Genomic DNA, 16644 nt, shown 5'->3' with positions numbered 1-16644 from the left:
CGGGCGGGTCATGGTGGAGAGGTCTGACAGAATGTGGTCCACTGGAGAAGAGAATGGCAAACCACTTCAGTATTCTTGCCTTGAGAACCCCATGAACAGTATGAAAAGACAAAAAGGTAGGACACTGAAAGATGACCTCCCCATGTCAGTAGGCCACAGTCTATAGGGTCACAAAGAGTCGGACATGACTGAAGTGACCCTGCAGGCATAGATGCAAGACTTTTTTTGCCAGTGGCAACTCTACCCCAGTGAGAGTTGAGCATGAAGGTGGTGAAGCTGCTTGGTTTGCAGGGACCCTTGTGGTGCCAAATGTGCAGGGACCGGACTGTCTCCACTGCAGGAGTTATGGCCCTATCAGAGTCTTTTTTCCAGCCTCTTATAGCTGACGATCAGGAGGCCTCTTTGGCCAGTCTTTCTCCATGGCTCCACCCATTCAGACAGTTAGAGGGCTCCCTTGCCTGGGGTCCTTCTCTGTTGTTCTGGCATCAGGCATTTAAAGGAGCACCCTGGATGGGATCCTACTCTGTAGTTCAGTGCATCAAGAGGTTGATGGGCCAGCCTCTGTAGTGTTCAGGTGCCGATGCTGGCATGTGGGGAGACAGGCTATGGTGGTGGTCACCTGGTACGCATGACTCAGCAGTTTCACCTTGCTTCAGTGGCTGCCTGGTTTTCCTCCACCAGCATTTCCCACCACGATCTCTTCCCTCACACCCCCTCGATCCATCTCTCTGCAGTCATCAGCAGCCCTCGCCCTGGGATTGCTCCACAATCCCTAAACTCAGCTCCCAGCTGCTGCCCCTTCCAGAAGACCATCGGCCCTGTCCAGGGTATGTATGGCTGTGGCAAGGACTGTGATTCTCATTCCATTTAGGCTGCCACAGACCAGCCGTTTCACTCTAGCCTTAAGTGTTTCTCCTCTGACTCAGACAATTGCCCTGCTGTGGGGATGGGACCCCTGCTTCAGTTCCCCCATCCACTGAGGTCAGGTCCAGCCCTACTAACACTCCTGTTTTTCCATCTAGTTCCTTTGTCCTACCAAGTTTTACGTGGTTCTATATATTCTTTTCCACTTGTCAGGTACTCCTATCTGCTCTCAGCTTGTGTTCTGCATGGACTTCTGTGTCTTAAGGTGTCTTCCTGATGTATCCATGGTGGAGGAGTAGGTAGATGTACTACCTACATCTACCTACTCTAGGAGAGATGTACTCCATGTCTACCTACTCCTCTGCCATCTTGTTCTCCATCTATTAATCTTCTTCTAGTATCTTCTTGAGAGTATGGAATCAGTTGTATTAACATTTTCATGTCCTCGTCTGTTAATTCCACTATCTGGGTCAGTTAGTCAGTGGGATCAATCACACTGATTGATTTTCTTTTCCCTCATTATAGTTTGTGTTTTCCTGCTTATTCACATGACTGGTAATTTTTGGTTGATTATCAAACATTATGACTTTTACCTTTGTTTCCGGATGTTTTTGTATTCCTATAAATATTCTTAAGCTTTGTTCAGGAACACAGTTATTCAAAATAATTTGATAACTCAGTCTTGTTTTTAAGCTTTTTTTAGGTGGGACAAAAGCAGCATTTAATCTGGGGTTAATTTTCCATACTACTAGGTTCTTGCAGAAAATCCAGTATAACCTGCCTATTTTTTCCTGCTTTCATTTTTATTCTAATGTGGGGCTGAATAATATAATATTAATATATTGGATTTCATGGGTATGTCTACTAAATAAAAACTTGCCCACCCAGAAATTATGAAACAAAACACAGACAATTTCCTTGTAGTGGTAAATACATATTAGATAAATTTTCCAATAAAATAATATACTATCAGGATAACCTGTCTATTTTAAGGTCCGTAACCTTAATTACGTTTACAGAATTCCTTTTTTCAGGTAACATAACCAGAGCTTTTTGGGATTTGAGCATAAACATCTTTGAGGGGCTGTTATTAGGCATAACACAGTTCTCCTTCTAGTACCCCCTCCTCCAAATTCATGTCTATTCTGCACAAAAGATACAGGAGCCCAGGAGCCTTCCCCATCCAAAACATCACAAAGATTGGAAATGCCAAAAAGGTGCTGCCTTTGCCCAGGTTTCCAGGGTCTAGACCAGCCTGACCTCTGCTCCAGCATCACCCGACTCTTGCTGCTCTTTTTAAAATTTATTTTTAAACTTCTTATTTTATATTGGAGTGTAGCCAATAAACAACGTTATGACACTTTCAGGTGGACAGCAAAGAAACTCAGCCATGTTTATACATATACAGACTTTCTCCCTCAAACTCCTCTCCCATCCAGGCTGCCACATAGCATTGAGCAGAGTTCCCTGTGCTATGCAGTAAGTCCTTTTTGGTTATCGATTTTATTTATTTTGGTTGCACTGGGTCTTCATTGCTGCGCTTGGGTTTTCTCTAGTTCTGGTGAGTGGGAGCTACTTTCGTTGTGGTATGAGAAACACAAGTTTCTCATTGCAGTGGCTTCCTTCTTGCCTAGCACAGGCTTAAGGGCAAGTGGGCTTCAGCAGTTGTGGAGCACAGGTTTAGCTGCTTTGTGGCATGTGGAATCATCCCAGACCAGGGATTGAAGCCATGTCCCCTGCATTGGCAGGCCAATTCTTAACCACTGTACCACCAGGGAATCCTCTTGCTGCTTTTACAATAGCCAGCAGCTACTGCACTATGAAATCCAGAAATACAAATTCTCCCTTCTGTGTTCCGTTCTTCTCCCAGAGTCTCTCTCCTATTGGCAGCAGTCACCTCACACAGCAGGGTGCAGTACAGAAAGAGTGAGGCTTGGCAGTACGCAGTACAAAAAGAGTATTGGCTGCACTTATTACCTCTCCTGTCTTCTCCAGTTCTGATCAGTGGAACCAGTGCACAAAGAGCAATAGCCTGGGGGTGAACAAAAACCCAGATGTATTCATCAGTAGTCTAACTTCCCTGAAGCATTGCTAAAGTCTGATTGCAGTAGGTGAGGCCTGAAGGTCATGTGGGTCTGAAGAGAGTGCCATTAGGCTGGCTCTGCAGGGCCGGGGAGACAGCAGACTGACAGCCCTGCTGCTGCTGCTGCTGCTGCTGCTGCTGCTGCTACGGGAGGTCCTACTGCCAGGGTAGAGAAGCACTGAGGGTGGCACTCACAGAAACAGCAAGTGAACAGGAAGCAGATAGGAAGGAAAGAGGCCCCTCTTCTTCCTCAGCTTCCCTTTAGGCTCCTACTGACAGAGTCCAACAGGGAGAAGGTGACAGAGCAGAAATGAGTTTCGCAGGGAACCAACCTCACACCACAGAGTAAGGTATGATAGGGTTAAAGTGCAAGTCACTCAGTCGTGTCTGACTCTTTGCAACCTCATGGACTATACAGTCCTTGGAATTCTCCAGGCCAGAATACTGGAGTGGGTAGCCTTTCCCTTCTCCAGGATATCTTCCCAACCCAGGGATAGAACCCAGGTCTCCCTCATTGCAGGCGGATTCTTTACCAGCTGAGCCACAAGGAAAGTTTCTGAAAAGGTGAATGTGGAGCTAAACGTAAGACCTAATAACTGGCATACTTTGGACACCAGTGATGCTGAAAGTACATGGGAGATGCACAGGACCTCTTGATACAGAGACCCTCAAACACCAGCCTGAACATATCAGACTCAGTAATCCTACAGCCACTCTTCTAGGGAAGAGAGAGCCTGAGGATGCAGGGAGGGCAGAATATCCCTCTCTAGCATGCCTCCATGTGGGGAGAGGGCGTGGACATCCTCCACCCCCGAGTCACCACTGCAACATGAAAGGAGAGATTAAATCTTCTTCCCTGTCCCCAGAGCAGTCAGTTGAGGGCTAGTTACACAAGGGCCTTTCCGACTATGAGAAAGTAAAGATGCAATCTGTGTCATGAATATGGGATGAACTTGAACAAAGGGTGTTTTTAGTGAAAACATAAAAATTGGATTTTAATTTCCCATAGAATAGTACACATATGCATAGTGTACTAGTAGTACAAGATTGCTAATTTTGATAATGAAATTCTTTTTTTGTGTGTGGTTTTTTTTTTAATTTAATTAAATTTTTTAACTTTACAATATTGTATTTGTTTTGCCATATATCAAAATGAATCCACCACAGGTATACATGTGTTCCCCATCCTGAACCCTCTTCCCTCCTCCCTCCCCATACCATCCCTCTGGGTCGTCCCAGTGCACCAGCCCCAAGCATCCAGTATCGTGCATCGAACCTGGACTGGCAACTCATTTCATATATGATATTATACATGTTTCAATGCCATTCTCCCAAATCATCCCACCCTCTCCCTCTCCCACCGAGTCCAAAAGACTGTTCTATACATCAGTGTCTCTTTTGCTGTCTCATATACAGGGTTATTGTTACCATCTTTCTAAATTCCGTATATATGCGTTAGTATACTGTATTGGTGTTTTTCTTTCTGGCTTACTTCACTCTGTATAATAGGCTCCAGTTTCATACACCTCATTAGAACTGACTCAAATGTATTCTTTTTAATGGCTGAGTAATACTCCATTGTGTATATGTACCACAGCTTTCTTATCCATTCACCTGCGGATGGACATCTAGGTTGCTTCCATGTCCTGGCTATTATAGACAGTGCTGTGATGAACATTGGGGCACACGTTTCTCTTTCAATTTTGGTTTCCTCAGTGTGTATGCCCAATAGTGGGATTGCTGGGTCATAAGGCAGTTCTATTTCCAGTTTTTTAAGGAATCTCCACACTGTTCTCCATAGTGGCTGTACTAGTTTGCATTCCCACCAACAGTGTTAGAGGGTTCCCTTTAATAATACAACTACTATAGGAAAAAGCAGAGACAATGCAAGTTTTATACCTAGACACTGTACAGAATAAATCTTTCTAAAGAAAAAGTATTAGTCGCTCAGTGGCATCTGACTCTTTGTGACCCCATGGACTGTATCCTGCCCAGCTCCTCTGTCCATGGGATTCTTCAGACTAGAATACTAGAATGGATTTCAGTGATTCTTACACTTATCATGATAGACCTGAAGGAATTCTGCCTTAGCCTCTTTGCCAAGTGGTAGGAATCATTTTTCTTGAACACCGTCTCCCACCTCAGCCCCTCCACCCTAACTCCACCTTGAAGGGGAGGTGCAGCCCCATCTGATGTACAGCCCTGCCTCTCAGCCCCTGCTCCTAAGTCACAGCACATTTCCTTACCAGACTAAAAATTTTCCTAAAACTACCAAAACCACCAGCACACATCACCCAATGTATTTTCATTGCCGCAGTGCTAAAAGAAATAGAGAAATTTATTGATACACATATATGCATTGGAATAATACATAAAATCACTATGTCTGAAATCAATTAGAAGGAAGCTGCAAGACATTATGTGTCTATTAAATAACGGAAAATGAAATGTGCACTTTAAACTGTGCACTTGCCTTTCACCAAGATAAATGGGTTCATTTTCTTGAAAAGAACTGGGCCAGGAGCAGAAGATGTCCTTCCCTCACACATCTGTCCACCCTCCTTAAAATGAGCACTTGCCTTTCACCAAGAAAAATGGGTTCATTTTCTTGGAAAGAACTGGGCCAGGAGAGGAAGATGTCCTTCCTTCACACATCTGTCCACCCTCCTTCACACATCTGTCCACCCTCCTTCACACATCTGTCCACCCTCCTTCACACATCTGTCACCCTCCTTCACACATCTGAGAATATTAGAAGGCCTAGAGGCCAAGCCTTCTTATGTAATTCACCAAGGGTGTGGGATTAGTCCAGCTTTTCTTTCCCAGGGAGGAAGAGAAGTACAGAGAATTTCGTTCCTCAGTCACTCTCTCTCTCCCTTCCATCTTGACCATCCAGGCCCACAAGCCTGCAGCTGCTGCCGTTGCACACACAAAAACCAAATCATGCCTCATTTCCTTGGATTCCCACAAATCCGAGAATGGCAGTCTTTGGAAGAGGCTGGAAAGGGCTCAGAGATGGGTTTACTTATTAGTGTCTCCATGACCTTCTGGAGCAAATCGGTAGGCCAGTCTGAAGTTTGATGGCAGAGAGACAAGGTCAGAAGTCATCCCAGTAGAGAGGACATAGGTGGCTGACGTGTGATGGCCCTGCTGATGAAAACAGGCATGTTGAGACAAGAAGCCTGTTTCCATTTCATATTTGAGCCGATTGTGGAATATCAGTGTGAAAGGATCCTAACAGGAAATGGAAAGGTGGGAATGTGAAATTTTGGAGCTGATGATCAAATTTGGAAGATCTCAATTCAGATAAGCCATTGAAAAGTCAAGCTTCTTCCAAAAATGAGTGTAAAAATAAAATACCTAAGAACTAGGATCCTAAAAGAACCTGATGTTAGGACACAAAAGGAAGGAAAACTCTTCTAAGAAATGAGGTGATGAGAGAGAGAAATGAGACGTATTGCATGGTTGGAAGAGAGACGGGTTAAATCTGAAGCCTTTGTTTTTCCTACCACCACTTTCAGAACAAAAATGCAGCCCTGCCACCGAAGCCCTCCTTCTCCTGGAGCTCCAAAGTCTCCTGGAAGTGCAGAAAACCTCTGGATCTTCAGAACAGGAGTCTGACTCGGGCCGCAGGTGAAGAGTGGGAGCTGGCCACTCACTGAGGCTCAGAAGAAAGCAGACTCTCCTCTCCAGGGGTGAGAGTCTTACTGCTGAAAGGTGTTAAGTCCAGGCTCAACGTGGGTCTCTGAGGCTAAGGCCCAGGCTCTGTCCATAGTTCTGTGCTCCAAGGGGAGGATGTTTTACAGAAGAGATGACCACATATTGCTGAAACTTGAGAGAGGCTTTGAGATACTGATGAGTGGTTTGAATGTGGTGAGAGGTGACCAGACATGGGCTGTCAGGGCATGGGGTGGAGAGATTATTCCAGACTGTACCATCTGTGACCAGACAGTGAGGACCAGAGTAGGCAGCCGGGACAAGGGATGGCATGTGAATAAATCTAAGAGAAGACATGTGTTTAAAAGAAGAGCATAATGAGTTCTTTGAGACTGAGATGGAGAGAGCAGACTTGTGGACATGGAAATGGTGGGATGAATGGGAGACTAGCATTGACATGTATACAGTACCATGTGTAAAACAGCTGGTGGAAAACTGCTATATAGCACAGGGAGCTCAGCTCCCTCACTCTATGATGATCTAGATGGATAGGATCAGGGGTGGGAGGGAGACCTAAGAGAGAGGGAATGTTAAATGTTAGTTCCTCAGTTGTGTCCAACTCTTTGCGACCCCATGGACTGTAGCTCCTTTGTTCATGGTATTCTCCAGGCTCCTCTGTCCATGGAATTCTCCAGACAAGAATACTGGAGTGGGTAGCCATTCCCTTCTCCAGGGGATCTTCCCGATCCAGGGATCAAATTCAAGTCTCCCACATTGAAGGCAGATTCTTTACTGTCTGAGACACCAGGGAAGCTCCAATGTATGGATGTGAGAGTTGAACTATAAAGAAAGCTGAGTGTCAGAGAATTGGTGCTTTTGAACTATGGTGTTGGAGAAGACTCTTGAGAGTCCCTTGGCCTGCAAGGAGATCAAACCAGTCAATCCTAAAGGAAATCAACCCTTAATATTCATTGGAAGGACTGATGCTGAAGCTGAAACTCCAATACTTTGGCCACCAGATGCAAAGAACTGACTCATTGGAAAAGACCCTGATGTTGGAAAAGATTGAATGCAGGAGGAGAAGGGGACGACAGAGGATGAGATGGTTGGATGGCATCACTGACTCCATGGACATGAGTTTGGACAAGCTCTGGGAGTTGGTGATGGACAGGGAAGCCTGGTGTGCTTCAGTCCATGGGGTCGCAAAGAGTTGGACATGACTGAGTGACTGAACTGAACTGGTAGCTGATTCTTATTGTACAGCAGAAACCAACACAACATTGTAAAGCAATTGTATTCCAATTAAAAAAAAAAGGGAGAGAACAAATTCAGTTCAGTCAACCACCAGCAAGGACCCTCTGTGGGCCAGCACTGTGCTAAGTGTGGGAGATACAAGGGTAAATAAGATGCAGTTCTTATCCCTACAGGAGCTGGAATGCAGGGCAGATGGGGAAGGGTAGCAGCGTAATCAAACCAGACACAGGCAAATGCTCTCCCGGCTGGGTGGAGGGACTGATTCCCAGCCCCACTCCTCCCGGTCCTGACCCAGGCCCTGTCACTGGAGTGCCTCCTGTTGACTCCGGGATGAGTCACAGGCTTTGAGTTGGCCAAGGGGACACAACTAGATGCTTGGAAGTCTGTGCATTTGGGCTTGTTCTCTGTCACCAGAACATTTGGGCTGGCCCAGGGGAGCCATGTGGCCTGGTCACCATGACATCCCCATGCCTTCCTGACTGAGCAGCTTGGATTTGTCTTGTGGGGATGAGGAGAAGCAGTCCTCGTGGATGGGAGGGATAAGCTTGTGAGACTAAGCAGAGGGCATGTTTTGAACAGACAGCCCCGTCTCCAAAGGTGCTGGAACAAAGCGGCTCTCGTTCACAGAGCTGGGACCGGGGGCCAGGCCCTTCCTGCTGCTGTTGACTCCTCACAGGAGCCCTGAGAGAGGCTCCTGTCACTATGTCCCCTCCATAGATCAGGGAGTCTGTCTTGTGAAACTGAACACCTCACCCACACCACTCAGCCCATGGCAGAAAGTGAGTGGAGGATCAGAAGGCCAAAGCCAGGCAGGGCCCTCCTAGCCAGGAGGGCAGAGGATGGTCAGTGGAGGGGGGCCTAGGAAGAGCCAGATTGTGACCCAGCTGCTGTAGGAAGGGAGGCCAGGTGTCCCTAAGAGGAGAAAAAGGGAGGATGGGGCTACTTTAGGTCTGCTCAGCAGCCCAGAAGTGGGAGCGAGTCACTGTGGGGAGATTCAGAGCCTTGCTTTTGCAGGGCCTCCTACAGCCAAGGAACCTAGAGTGGAAGAAAAGCTACCTGTGGCAGTGGGGGTGGAGGGTAGAAACCTGGCAGAGGGCAAGGACCGGACAACAGGAGGCTCCCACCCAGAGCTGAGGAGGTGCGGGTGAAGGGTCACGGGGTGTGGCCAGCAGGGGCTGGGGGGATCTGCCACAGAGAAGTCATATGCCTGCCACTGTCAGCTGTCAGGTCACAGGAGAAACAGCCCTGCAAACGTGAGGCCCTTGACCAACGTCGGGGTTGCTCACTCTCCCTGGGTCAGGGGACAACAGGCATCAGGACATTGGTGATTATCTTTTCAAGATCTTTTTTTTTATATAACTTAATTTATTTGTCTCTTTTGGGCTGAACTGGGTCCTTGTTGCTTTGAGTGGACTTTCTCTAGTTGCAGAAAGTGGAGGCTGCCCTAGTTGTGGTGCATGGGCTTCTCCCTGTGGTGCTTTCTCTTGTGGCGCACAGGCTCTAGGCCCGCAGGCTTCAGTTGCTGCGTTTTCCAGGCTCTAGAGCAGACTCAGTAGCTGTGGTGGGTTCCCAGGCTCTAGAGCACAGACTCAGCAGCTGTGACGCACAGTCTTAGTTGCTCCAGGCCATGTAGGATCTTCCTGGACCTGAGATAGAACCTGTGTCTCCTGCATTGGCAAGCTGATTCATTAACATTGAGCCATCAGGGAAGCCCTCTCTTCAAGATCTTGACACAATCTTTCAAAATGAGGGAGATGAGAAAACCCACCCAACAAGTCTGAGATGCCCATATGGTGGAGAGAATCCATTTTCTACATCCTGTCCTGTGAGGCTCTGCCAGGAGGCTAAGGGAGAGGCCTTTCATCAAATTGAGGTGGTTCATGGCACGGGGCTCAGGAGTCTGACTTCACTGGAAAAGGCCTGGCTCCTCTCATCCAGGGAAACCCTGCCTTCCTTACTCTAGGAGAATGAGTGCCATCTGGCTGGGGAGGCAGTCCAGCACCTGGCAGAGATGAGCCATGAGGCCCTTGGGTAGAAAATGGAACTCCTCACTTCTCCTGCCAAAAGGCTACTCCAACCAGCAGGCCAGTTTTCAAAGGGCCTTGGAGTCAGGCAGGATAAAGCAAAATGTGTATGAAAAACAAGCTGTCCAGTAGCGTGAATTCCAAGGAGGAGCAACAGCTCCAGGGGAGCAGCAGCCAGGGGCTGAGGGCTGGTTTGGCCAGATTTCCAGAAACAGCCTGTGTGAGACCTGCCAGGGAACACCTTTGCTCCCCAAAGCCTGGGGAGAGTGAAAGTGTTAGCTGCTCAGTCATGTCCAACTCTTTGCAACCCCATGGACTGTAGCCCACCAGGCTCCTCTGGAGTGGATTGCCATTTCCTTCTCCAGAGGATCTTCCTGACCCAGGGATCTAACCCAGGACTCCCGCATTGCAGACAGATTCTTTACCAGCTGCGTCACCAGGGAAGCTCAAAGCCTGGGGAGCTCACATATCAAATCATTTTCCTCTGAAGATTCAAGTGTTTCTGATCCAGCATTGAGGCCTGGCTGAGGTCTTCCCTATAAGTTTCTCTACAAGTTTTGTAAAGAAAACTGACTATACTGTTTTTGTGCATCTAGAAACTGGAGCAACTTAGGGGGCTATGAAACTCCACAGGGGGCGTCTTCTTCCTCCAGCGATGGCCCTGGGGCCCAGGTGGCAGCCACCCTCTGGTGTGGTGCAAAAGCCACACTAGAACACATCCAGAAAATAGGACAATGAAGATGGGGCTGGGCCAGCAGTCTGTCCCAGGAGACGCCCTGGAGCCTGCAGATGAGGAACAAAAGGAAATGGTTCTAACAGGAACATCTGTATCTAATTACTCAGGAAGAAGACTCTACTATGGAGAGTGCATTTTCTTCCTTAGTGCAGGGCAGACTTTAAATGTGACCCACAGACTGCTCCATCCCTGCTTCCCCTCAGAGTCACAGAGTCAGATTCAGACAGCATTCCTATTAATGTTGGGAACCTGCCAATAGGACTCAGAGGCCTGTAATTTAGAAATCAAGAATATCCATGATGGAAAGGACCCCAGAGATCTCCCTGTATAGTAGTATTTATTTTTCTGGGTTGGGGATCCCTTTGAGAATCTGAAAAAAAAAACCAAAACAGTTCCTGGGCCTCCCTCTAGAAGGTGCACGCACACACACTAGTGTGCTCATCATTCTAGAGAGTTCTCCCATCTTCCGAAGCCTCTCAATGTGCTGTAGGCTAGTGCCCCTGCCCCCTGTTTCCCTGAAGTTGTAGATGGAGAAGGAGCAGCCTGACTGGCTATTTGCAGAGCAGGACTGCAGCCCAGACCATCTTCTCTTGCTGGCACCACAGCCATCCACCTGATGAGTTTCAGAACTTCCTGAGGCCCAGGAGTCTTCCTCGGAGACTGGAAGCTTCCCTGGCTCTGTGGTGAGCTAGGCCTCATCCACAGCTATCTTATGAGCTCCAGCAGGGCTCTACCTCCTTCCTCCCACCTTCATGGTTTCCAGTAATGCCTTGTGGGTGGCTCAGGGTCTGGCAGACTTCAGACACCAGCGGATCTTCTCAGGGGTAAGCTGCCTCCGTGCAGGTGTGGGGCTTGCTGAGCTGCAGTCTGGACAAGATCACAAGCTGAACAGTAAGGGTTATTCTCAGGGGTAAATAGTAGCCTGGGGGTACAATCCAGAAAAGCTAGTTTGGGGACTTCCATGGTGGTCCAGTGGTTAAGGTCCAGCTGCTAATGCAGAGGAAACAGCTTTGATCCCTAGTCTGGGAAGATTCCATGTGCCTTGGAGCAACTAAGCACAGGCACCACAATTACTGGGCCCACGCTCTAGAGTCCACGAGCTGCAGCTACTGAAACCTGTGTGCCTAGAGCCTGGGCTCCACCAGAGAAGCCACCACAATGAGAAGCCCACACACCACAGTGAAGAGTAACCTCTGCTCACTGCAACTAGAGGAAACCCATGCAAAAAAATGAAGACCCAGCACAGCCAAAATAAATAAGGAAATAATGTGAAAGAAAAGAAATGCTAGCGTTTCTGCAATGAGTGACTTCTGTACTGCCTCTGTCAGATCTCTCCTCTCTGCCTCGGACAATCTCCAGCACATCAGAAGGCCTTCTTAGGAGCAGCAACCCCCTTTCTGTCACTACCATCCATTGCAAGCAGAGCTCCCTTCTGAGAGCCCACTGGGCCCCAGGGAAGCCCCTTCACACTCCAGACAGTGGACATGCAGCCCACCATCGCTGAGACCACCCAGCCACCAGCCACCACAGGAGTTGATGGATGTGTCACAGGAAGAAGTGAAGAGCTGCAGTGACTTGTCTGCGGACAAGTGGCCAGAACTCACCCTGTCCTGGAAGCTGGCAGATGCGGCAAAACCAACAAGGGAGTCTCCTCCAGGGGATCTTCCCGACCCTGGGATCAAACCCATATCTCTTACATCTTCTGCATCAGCAGGCAGGTACTTTACCACTTGGAGAAGGCAATGGCAACCCACTCCAGTATTCTTGCTTGGAGAATTCCATGGACAGAGAAGCCTGGCAGGCTACAGTCCATGGGGTCGCCAAGAGTCAGATATGACTGAGTGACTGTCACTCTTTACCATTAGCACCACCAAGGAAGCCCCATAGTCTAGGGGACACGCAAGTAAAGGATGTTTATAACTGGCAGATGGAAGGTGAATTTGCTTTGTAATAAGGAGATAGACTGGGACCTGGGACATTTTACTGCAGTGCTTGCACCTGGACAAACATCTCCTGAAACAACAGATACAAGAAACTATAAGGGACTAAAATTAACTGCGTGCATAGGCAGTTGGGGCAAATCATAAACAACAAGATACAAAGATGTCAGAACCCACCTGCCACGTCTGAGGTGTCAGGAGCAAAAGCAGGGTCCTGAGCCTGATTCCTGCCCATTGTACCACCAGAGAGGTGGGTGGACCACCTAAGTCGCCCCTCCAGTCCAACCCACCCACCTGTCCCCACCCGCAGAGAGCGAGCAAGAACACCTGCTACTTGTTTTTGCTCCCTCCTGCTGCAGCACAAGTCCCAGTAAAACTTTGCCCGAACTCCTGGTCAGGCCTCATCAATTTCTATTGATTAAAGAGTCCAAGGTGGTGCTAGTGGTAAAGAACCTGTCTGTCAATGCAGGAGACTTAAGAGACGTGGGTTCGATCCCTGGGTGGGAAAGATCCCCTAGAAAAGGGCAAGGCAACACACTCCAGTATTCTTGCCTGGAGAATCCCATGGACAGAGGAGCCTGGCTGGCTACAGTTCATAGGGTTTCAGAGTCGGACACAACTGAAGGGACTTAGCATGCACTCAGAGTCCAAGGATCTAGGTTGGTAACAATATGACTCCGTTATTAAGACTGCAGAGAGCAGAGACTGTTATCCACATCGAGTCAAGTGTCATTAAAATTGAATCCAAAAAATTTTAATAGGAGTCACCATGAGGACCTCGCATCAGGGCAGTGGCAGCTGGCTGAGTGAAGAGCGGCCAGCTACGGGGAGGGAAGGACGCACTGAGGACCCAGGGCTGGACCGGACGAAACATCTAGCTATGTTTCTGCTCTGAGTTTCCTGCAGGAGATAAATATTGATACAATGAAAGTGTGAGCAATAATCTAAGCTATAGGAAATAGATGTCAACCTTTCAGGGTGAGAGAAAGCTTTCAGGAGTTGGTTTCAGGCAGCTTTCGTGATGGGCTCACTGATAAAGGTCGTACGTGGTAAGCGTCTGCTGCAGACAGAGGCCCCCTGACTGTGCTTTACATCGTTCCTCACTTCATCCTCACTGAACTATTACTTTACCTTCAGAGCAAGTGAGGAGCCTGGAGAACAAAACGGTTTGGTAACATGTCCTTTGTGCAGCTCAGGAGCTGCCGCCTGCCTCAGTGCCCGAGGACAGAGCAACCCCCAAGGAACCGGGGGGTGAGGCCGGGGGGCAGAGCTGGTGCACAGCCTGGGAGGCAGAGTCTACCCCTGGTCTGCAGCCCAGGCTGCCAGGCTTCTCACCACTGTCCCTGTCCCCCACCTCAGCCCTGGCACTACTGGGCACAGAACCTGGGCAGAACTGGACAGGCCAGGGCAGGAGGGTTGGAGATGGTGGTGTCTCGGGCACCTCAGTGTAGCCCAGAGCAAACGTCTGCCGCCCCTCAATGGAGGCAGCCTTTGGGAGTCAGGAAAGTGACATTGTGGGGCCACCAACTCCACTGCAGGGAGCCTGTCCAGCCAGAGGAAGTAGAGGGAAGGCTCATCAGAGCAGCCTGAACATGGAAACAAAGTCACAAAACAGCGTCCGGCCCTCTTGAGGGGCTGGGCATCACCTTGGAGGTGGTAGCCAGGAGAGAGAACCTTCAGCTGGCTAGCTGTGTGGAAGTCTCTTTCAGGACCAAGAGGGGAGCCTCTGCCTGCCCCTCTCCTTCCTTCCCTTCACTGCCTTGCTGAGTCATCCCAGCATTGCCACTAGGATAATGCTGCCGTGGGAGCATCTACTACCTGCCGGGGGTGTTAACCAGGCTTTTCACCAACCCTCTCACAACCCCAAGAGGTCTGTACAACCTCTTGAAAATGGCCATGTAACCCTTCACAGCACACAGCTGAAAGGGAATCTCAGTTTATGTGACTCCAAAGTCCATTCTTAATTCCTCTACCTGCCTATGCATCCTTACCTGGGATTCCCCAAATTGAGACTGAAAGTGGGGTCCAGCAGGGCCCCCTAGTAACTGAGGATCAGAGACATGAGTGGTGTCAATCTTATGCAGAAGGAAGGGAAATTGGGGTGCTGTGGGCAAATTCTATATCCAAGTTCTCTGGGGCTTAGATCTAGGATTCAGGACCCCCAGGCTGCTGGGTCCCCATGTATCTTGTCTGCTCAACCCTTAGACCTCAGACACTTTTAGAAGCTGTGTTTTTGAGGATGTGGCTGCTCCCCGGGTTGTTGCACCCTGCTGTCTAACAACCATCAAACCCACAGAACGCCCTGGCAAGGCACAGGGGAGAGAACCTTCTGGCCCAGTGCTGGCACTCCCACATATGTGAGGCAAGGCACCAGGCCTGGAGGGGTCTCACCCAAGGAGAGAACCAGTGACCCTCCAAGACAGAGAATGTGTTCAGCCCCCTTCGTGGAACATGGGTGTCATGGCCACTCATCTGTTACCACCTTCCTGGGGGAGCAAGGGTTGGGTAAAGGGGTCATTATAAAGAGTGATCTGGTAAAGATTCAAAACCCACTAGTTATTTGCAAGAAAAGCTATTGCATGGAGAAGCCCCTTGACCCAGGACCCATTTTGTACAATTCTTTGAGGTCAGTTTTGTTAATTTTCCTGACTTCCCATCCTAAAAGGTAAGCCAACAGGCAGACGCAGGGGCCCTCTCCACTCAAATTAATCTGACAAGTCACTGGAAATGTGAAAGCCTTGAGGCTCATGGTAGACTCCCCACAGGAGAAAAGAAAAGGAACTGGCTCAACAGGGACAGAAGTCACGTTCCCACATGGAAAAGCCTTCTCATTTCCTTATGAGGTGGATGACACCTATGCTCCAATTGTAGGTCTTGTACACTGTCTGGTCTGAGCTTTATAAGGACCACGTGGGGCTTTCAGAAATCCCATTTTACAGAGAAGGAAACAGACTTGACTGAAGTCACAGGCAGCATAAGCGGAAGGAGATCTCAGCCTTCCATCTACATGGCTCATGAGAATCTAGTACATACCTCAGTCCTACACAGAACTGTTGCCCAAGTGTGGAAGTGTGCACAGGAAGGCCCTCCAGAGGAGACAAAGTGCTACCCTGCGCTGCCCAATAGAAGTATAATGTGAGCCATGGAAGTTTTTCTAAATTCTGGGACTGAAAGTTTGTACGTTTTCACCATGTTCACCCACTTCTGCCTCTGCTCCAATCATTACTTCTGGCAGCCACCAGTCGGTTCTCTGAATCTGAGGGGTTTTTTTGTTTTCAGCTTTCACATAGAAATGAAATCATACAGTGTTTGTCTTTCTCTTATCTGACTTGTTTCAGTAAGCATATGCCCCCAGATTTTATCCATGTTGTCATAAAAGGTAGATTTTCTTCTTTTGATGACTTAGTTGTGTTCCATTGTATATATGCCCATTTGTCTGCTGATGGACATTTGGGTTGCTTCCATATCTTGGCTGTTGCAAATAATGCTGCAGTGAGTATAAGAATACATACATCTTTTCAATTTAGTGTTTCCATTTTCTTCAGATAAATAACCAGAAGTAGAACTGCTGGTCAAATAATAGTTCTATTCTGAATTTTTGGAGGAAACTCCATATGTTTTCTACAGTGGCTACAACAATTTATATTCCTACCAAGAGTGCACAGTGCAGTGCAGTTCAATTCAGTCGCTCAGTCGTGTCCGACTCTTTGCAACCCCATGAACCACAGCATGCCAGGCCTCCCTGTCCATCACCAACTCCTGGAGTTTACCCAAACCCATGTCCATTGAGTCGGTGATGCCATCTAAACATCTCATCCTTTGTCATTCCCTTTCCTCCTGCCTTCAATCTTTCCCAACATCAGGGTCTTTTCAAATGAGTCAGCTCTTCGCATCAGGTGGCCAAAGTATGGGAGCTTCAGCTTCAACATCAGTCCTTCCAATGAACACCCAGGACTGATTTCCTTTAGGATGGACTAGTTGGATCTCCTTGCAGTCCAAGGGACTCTCAAGACTCTTCTCCAACACCACAGTTCAAAAGCATCAATTCTTCAGAGCTCAGCTTTCTTTATAGTCCAACTCTCACAT

The sequence above is a fragment of the Bison bison genome, unplaced genomic scaffold (assembly GCF_000754665.1).
Source record: "Bison bison bison isolate TAMUID 2011002044 unplaced genomic scaffold, Bison_UMD1.0 scf7180017864467, whole genome shotgun sequence".
NCBI classification, from domain to species: domain Eukaryota; kingdom Metazoa; phylum Chordata; class Mammalia; order Artiodactyla; family Bovidae; genus Bison; species Bison bison.
The sequence above is the reverse complement of the archived record's forward strand: the minus strand, read 5'-3'. Positions refer to the sequence as shown.